A 7369-nucleotide genomic window follows, 5' to 3' on the forward strand; every position below is an offset into this window, starting at 1 on the left:
TTGGATGGGGGAAGGACTTGCACTGAATCTATAGAGCAATTTGGGGAGAACTGACTTCTTTACCATGTTGTTGAGTCGTGCAATTCGTGAACATGGTATTTATTGAGGTTTTTGTTGATTTTTTTTCATACAATGGGGTTGTAATTGTCAGCATTTCAGATCCTATACATGTTCATTATTAATATATAGACATGTGATCAATTGTATGTTTGCAACCTTGCAAACTCTAGGAGTTCTTTTCTTTTGTAGATTCCTTTGGATTTTCTATGTAGACAATCATTTTATCTGTAAATAGCAGCAGTTTAATTTCTTCCTTTAAAATGTGCTCTCCCCGCGGGGTTTGATGCAGTGGCTAGAACATCATTCCTACGTGGAGTAAGAGTGGTGAGAGTGGACATACAGAGGGAAAGCATCAAGTCCTTTCCCAGCAATTGTGCTGTTAGCTGCAGGAATGTAGTAGACACTATAAAGTTGAGGGGGTTTCTCTGATCTTAGTTTGCTGAAGTTTTCATCTTGAATGGGTTTTGCATCTTTGTCAAATGTTTTGTTGCATCGATTGATATGACCATATGATTTTTTTCTCCTTTAACTTGTTGGTATGATAGATTACATTGATTAATCTCAAAACATTGAACTAGCCTTGCATTTCTGGAATAAATCCTACTTGGTTTTGGTGTATAATTTTTTTATACTATTGGATTCATTTTGCTCATATTTTGTTGGGGATTTTTGCATCTGAATTTATGAGAGATATTGGTTTGTAATTTCTCTTCTTTTTGTGGTGTCTTTGTCTGGTTTTGATATCTGGGTGATGCGGCCTCACTATTCACCTTGTCAGGTCATTTCAACATCTGATTTATCTCAATGGTGATGTATGTTGATTGCCTATTCTCATTCATGTGACAAGTTAGTTTTTATTGTATTGTGGACATTTTGATATTATATTCTAAAACTCTGGATTTTATTTCTTCTTTTTATCCTCTTCCTCCTCCTTCTTTTCTCTCTTCTTCTCCTAAAAAGGGAGCCTCCCTATTCATGTGTAGCACAAGGCTCAGGTGGGTGTGCATGTTTTTGGCTACTTCATCAACTCCCTGCTGGGCCCTCTCATTCCAGGGAGCACAAAGTGAAGTGTTTATTAGTTCTGACTTGTATCACTTTGCTCAGTCTCTTGGGGGTGACAGAGGCTCAGCTTGCTGCTGGACCTCAGTAACACTGCCCTGGAAGGAGAATCGGAGTGCTACCTGCTTCTGCTGGGCAAGGGATGGGAGATAAGCAACCCACTCAATCCTGCCCAAACCACCCTCATAGGAGGATGGAATCACTGCTTCCTGCTTCCACTTACATGGGCAATGGAAGATCAAAAGATCAACTTATTGATCAGCCCACTGAAATTGCAGAGCAGGGGGGTTCGCTTTCCTTCATCTTTGGCTGCAGTATTTTGGGTGAGAGGGTGGCTGAGGAAAAGCTTTACACTTTTATATTTTATTTTTTCATTGTGGTAAAGTACACATCACATAAAGTTTACCATTGGTGACATTGAGTACACTCACAATGTTGTGCAACTATCACAACTACCAAGTTCTAGAACATTTTCATCATCTCCAAAGGAAACCCAGTACCCATTAAATTGTGGCCCCCACAATCCCCCTCGCCTCAGTTCTGGCAACTATTAGTCAGCCTTCTGTCTCTATGGCTATGTCTTTTCTGAACATTTTACATGAACGGGATCCTACAATATGTGGCATTCTGTCTGGCTTCTTTTACCCAGCATAGTGTTTTTGAGGCCCATCTACATTGTAGCGTATTTCAGCGCGTCAGTCCTTTTCCATGGCTGATAGTATTGCCATGTACGGAGAGACCAACTTAGCTGAGCCATTCATCTCTGATGTACATTTGGATTGTTCCCATTTTTAAAAATATATATTTTATTGATTTTTTACAGAGAGGAAGGGAGAGGGATAGAGAGTTAGAAACATCGATGAGAAAGAAACATCAATCAGCTGCCTCCTGCACACCTCCTACTGGGGATGTGCTCGCAACCAAGGTACATGCCCTTGACCGGAATCGAACATGGGACCCTTCAGTCCGCAGGCTGACGCTCCATCCACTGAGCCAAACCAGTTAGGGCTGTTCCCATTTTTTGGCTTTCAAGAAAAATGATGCTATAAATATTTGTCTACAAGTTTTAGTCAACACCATTTCCCAATCCTTTTGGGTACATATCCAGGAGTGGAATTGTTGGGTCATATGTATAATTTATTGAGGAAACACCAAACTGTTTTCCACATTGACTACATAATTTTGTATTCCACCAGCAATGTACAAGGGTTGTAATTTACCTACTTCCTTGCCAACACTTATATTTTCTGTTGTTGTTGTTTCAAATTCTAACCAGACTTGTGGGTGTGCAGTAGTATTTCATTGTGGTTTTGATTTGCATTTATCCCTTATGAGTAATGATGTCGATCATCTTCTCATGTGCTTGTTGGCTATTTGAATATCTTCCTCAGAGACACATCTATTCATTTTTTGTCCATTTTTAAATGGGGTTGTTTGCTTTTTTGTTGTTGAGTTATAAAAGATATTAAGGTAGACCCTTATCAGAGATATGATTTGCAAATGTTTTCTCCCATTTTATGGGTTTTCTCTTCACTTTCTTGATGGTGTCTTTTGGTACAAAAGAGTTTATAATTGTGATCCAGTTTACCTATATTTTTCTTTTGTTACTTATGTGGAACATGCATTTTGTACTCATTGGTGACCATTTGAGGCAGACATTACAAGAATTCTCATTTGCACAGGCAACAGCTGAATGCTAGGGAGGCCAAGTGATTTGCTGGAGGCCATTCTGCTGGTAGGTGGTGGAGCCACAGTTTGAACCAAGAGACCCCAGCTGTGGAGCTCTGCTGTGTTACAGGGTATATGCAGAAGATTTCAGGTCATTAATGCAGAGTTTGAGCTGGGGTTTGAAGCCCTGAGCACATCCTCTAATTTCTCCACTTTCTTCAGCTTATATAGGAGCAACCACTCAATGACATTATACTCTTTATTTTGACTAAAATGTTCTAAAGCAGCAAATATGTGGCTACTGAGACACTTGCCATCTGTAGGTATTTGGTTACCAATGTCCAGTAGCAATCATCTACGTTGTTGCCACATCTTGACATGGACTTCCCTTATTTTCGTTACCACTGAAAGCAGGGTCATTAGTGCCTTCGAATCTAGCAACTTAGGGACAGAGCCAATGCGGAGAACCCATCCTTACGAGCCTGTTTCTCTGGAAACATTCACAATGCGGGCATCTGTATCAGCCAGGGCTCAAACAGAGAAGAGGCCCAGTAATACCCCTCTGGGGTGGTTATAAAGCTCTAAATATTGATCGAAAGTCAGTGAGGCAAAAGGGAAATGACACAGTCAAAGCAAACAGCAAAGAGACAAGTCCGTCAACGGGGCAGCATGAAATACCAACATGGTGCTGCAGAGTCACACCTGGACTAGCAACCTCTTAGTGCAGGGACTGCCGGGCACTGTCCAGGAGCCTTCAAATCCCCAGCCTGCACAATCATGTCCCAGGTGGCACACTGCAGCCCAGAGAGGGCAAGGGGTTAGGCCACAGGTGAGAGCTGTCAAACCCCAAAGCCGGGGGCCGGCAGGGGGCATTGGAAGCTTATGTCCTCCCAAGAGCAATGAAAGCAGAGAAGTGTTTTCCATCATTCTTGTGGGGGATCGGGCCACTTGCCAGCTTGAGCCTGGAGGCCAGGTTTTGTCCCTCTCTGCACCTGTCCCTTTACCTGCTGGGTGCAGGAGCTTCCCTCCCTCCTGGGGGAGACACAGGAAATCTTGCCCAGGCACCTTTGGATGGACTCAGCGTCACTGTGGGGCTGCTATGGGCAGGATGGAAGTCGTCATTCCTGCCCGGAGCCAGGCTGGATCCATTCCTTCCCCTCATCTCCCCCTGCTGTGTCCAACTCCATTCTGGAAGGGGAAAGAAGCCAGCATCTTAGGAGGACTCTGGGCTCCCCAAGAGCTTTCAGGGTCGCGGGTGGGTGATAGAACTGCTGGGGCTTTGCCCTTGGCCCTGTCTTCCAAGGACTCTGGGCCAAGAATGGGGAGGGCCAAAGGGAGAAGGTGAGGGCAAGTTTTCTAAGAACAAGGGCATACCTCATGTTCATGAGGATTCTCTTTACAAGGTACCAGTAAAGGGGAAAACAAAGGCACAATAGACAGTATTTGGTAAAAATGAAATAATATACAGATAAAATGTTGTCTGTGCATAAAGACATTCTAAAGGGACATGCAGGAAATGGCCCAGAGTGGGAAGGCAGGACATTCTTGCAGAACCTTCTGTGCCTGTTGAACTTTGAACCATAGGAAAGAAATGGTGTGGCCTCATTGCAAAAGCAGTTCCAAGAAGCCCTCCTGCTTCACTTACCTCTCGGTGGCTTAAACACTAGTGAGCAGCTTATTTCCAGACTGAGATTTCTGTAAACCAAACACAGAATCTCATCCTGCGAGTGGCTGAATAATAAAGCAAACTGAAATCTCAACCTTGTATGGTGCTCGCTATTAAGTGAAGGACCGATTGGGAAGGAATGGGAGCCTGAACGTTGGAAGGAGCACGCATAGGAATATCCCAATGAAACTGGGAACATGGAACCTCTATTCTGCTCGGCCAGAAGAGCCCTCCTAGCCCTGCCTGAGACGTTAGCTCTCCGGTACCTGAAGAACCTGTGATGACACCACCCCTCTTTGCTTCCAGATTGTTGACTAGACTCAAGTCCCAAAGGCGCCAAGAGGTGAGGTACAAACTGTGACCCATGAGAAGGTCCAATGTACCTCCCATAATTACATATTTTTTTCCTAATTTATACAAACAAAATCCAAGGAACATGTGTGGGAATGGATATAAAGGTGTGATTAATGGTGGAAGGAACATCAAGTTGAATCAGGAGCATATGGGCCCACTAAGCAGAGCTTCTGGATTTAATGTTGCAAGTTGGGGGGTTGGCTGGGGAATGGGGGCTCTGACAGAACGTTTGGCTGCTTAGCTATAATGTGGACCATAGGTGGCCCACAGTAAATGAGGTATCGGTGCCAGAACTGCCTTGGTTTACTGTAAAGGAAGGAATCCAGAGGCTTAGGGAGATTAGCGCGTTAGAGTGGATGTGTCATTTAAGATCTCACCACCCTGGAAGGATATTCCTTTTATCATGACTGAGAGAAATAAATTTGTGAAGGGAGTTGCAGCATCCTTAAAGAGTTCTGTGATCTCGCTTCCCTGTAGGTCAGAAATTACAGTGGAAATTGCTGTTACTAAATTGGTGAACCTAAATGCAATGGGGATAATGAGTCCTGGGGTGACAAAGGCCAAGTGACAGCTCTTAATTGCCAAAGGCAAGGTGGGTGCTGTTACCGTAAAAGACCTCAGAGTCAAAGCAGTGATCAGAATAGTCTGACTTGCAGAGGCCTGCCTGTTGACTAATTGATCACGGTGTTCCAAGAAGTGAAGCAGATGAGTAGTTTACTAAATACTTGATCTGTATGAGCCAAAAAGTTCTAAGTGAAGTGAATGAAAGTCTGACCTGGATCAAAACAGCAGAGAGTTACACCCCTCAATTCCTAGGTTTGACCCAGTTTGTAGACTGCGACCCCTTGAATAAAGAGAGGTTGGGTCAGTTACTGGAAAAGGACCTGGCCCTGAGCGGGTCTGCCTAGGGCTGGCTGGTAGTGTGTGGGTTCTTGACTTCGTGAGGACAAGTCCAGGTGATATTTAGAGGACATTTATTAAAGCTGAGGACAGTGGAACAGGAAGGGCCTAGGATAGAAGAAAAGCAACAAGAGAGGGACTCGGCAGGGAAATGAGCCCGGGCTGGGCTGCTTTGGCTCACTAAGTAGTCAGAGAAAAGGGGGCTCTGGGGGTAGGGCCAGGGAGTTAGCCTGGGAGGAGCTGTCACTGCTCCCTTGCTCCCTGGTGGCAAGTCTCATGGGGTCCCTTAGAGTTTAGGAGACGCACACTGTGGGGGAGAAGGAGGGAAAGGGAAAGGCACAGGCATGGTCCTGGGAGGGACAGTGCACGTTGAGTCCTTTGTTTTGAGGCTGGTATTTTGTTTTGTTTTTTAATTAATCTTCCTCTGAGGATATTTTTTTCCATTGAATTTTAGAGAGAGTGGAAAAGAGGAAGGGAGTGGGAGAGAGAGAAACATTGATGTGAGAGAGACACACCAACTGGTTGCCTCCTGCATGCACCGAGACAGGGGTGGGGGGTGGGGGACGGCCAGGAGTCAAACTGCAACCGAGGTACATGCTCTTAACCGGGAATTGAATCGAACCCGTGACCCTTCAGTCCATGGGCTGATGCTCTAAGCAATGTGCAACACCTACCAGGGCTTGAGGGATTTTAAAGCCTGGGAGTTTAGGAAGGTCTTAGAGGAGGATCTCCGTAGAATATTCATCAGTCTTATGCCGATGTGTCAAAATGAGATTTATTCCCTTTACTTCAGCTGTCCTTGGGTGTGGCTGGCAAATGGCACTAACTGGATTTCTGCTCTCTGTCTGCCTGTGTAGGGTGATTTAAGCTATTTACCCTCTGGTAGGGGAGAAGTGCAAACCATTTACTCTTAAGTGTCCCTGCTTTAGGGAAGATAGGAATTTGCCATTTACTAGAGACTGTAAACTGCTTGGCCATTTAACTATCTGTCACGGTTTCCCTATTTCACTTGTGCTGGCTCAGGTCCTCTGGACAAAAAAAGGGTTCTACAGAAGGTAACCTCACAGGGCAACCTGATCATAACTTTCTAACTGGGCAGGTCATGGTGGACAGTCATGTCCCGGGTATATATATAACTTTTTAGCAAAAGTTTATCTTTGCCTTAAGCAAACCCTCTTCATTGTTTCTTTTCATCTTTTATAATTTTATTTTTAATTATATTTATTGGGGTGACATTGGTTAATAAGGTCATATAGGTTTCAAGTGTACAATTCTATGGTACATCATCTGTAGGCTGCATTGTGTGCCCACCACCCAAAGGCAAATCTTCTGTCACCATATATTTTTTTGTGCGTCTAGGCTCATACACCTTTGCAGCAAGTGTAACCAGCCAGAGGAAAGCACATAATTTGTTAGCTATGCTGTAATGCAACCCCTGCCTTGCTGTCTTACACCCTCATGTAACCTTCCTTCCATTCCTGCCTTAATTTCAAATGCAGAAGAGAAATGGCAAAACTGTTATTCTCCCGAAGCATTTCAGATCTTGCTTCCCAGCAATTATTGTCAGTTTGGCTCAAATAAACTCCTAAAAATTCTTTACAGATTTGAATGTTTTTACATTAACATTACTTGGTGTAGTCAGCAGGATTCCAAAGAAGCTCC

Source organism: Myotis davidii, unplaced genomic scaffold (genome assembly GCF_000327345.1).
Source record: "Myotis davidii unplaced genomic scaffold, ASM32734v1 scaffold353, whole genome shotgun sequence".
Lineage (NCBI taxonomy): Eukaryota > Metazoa > Chordata > Mammalia > Chiroptera > Vespertilionidae > Myotis > Myotis davidii.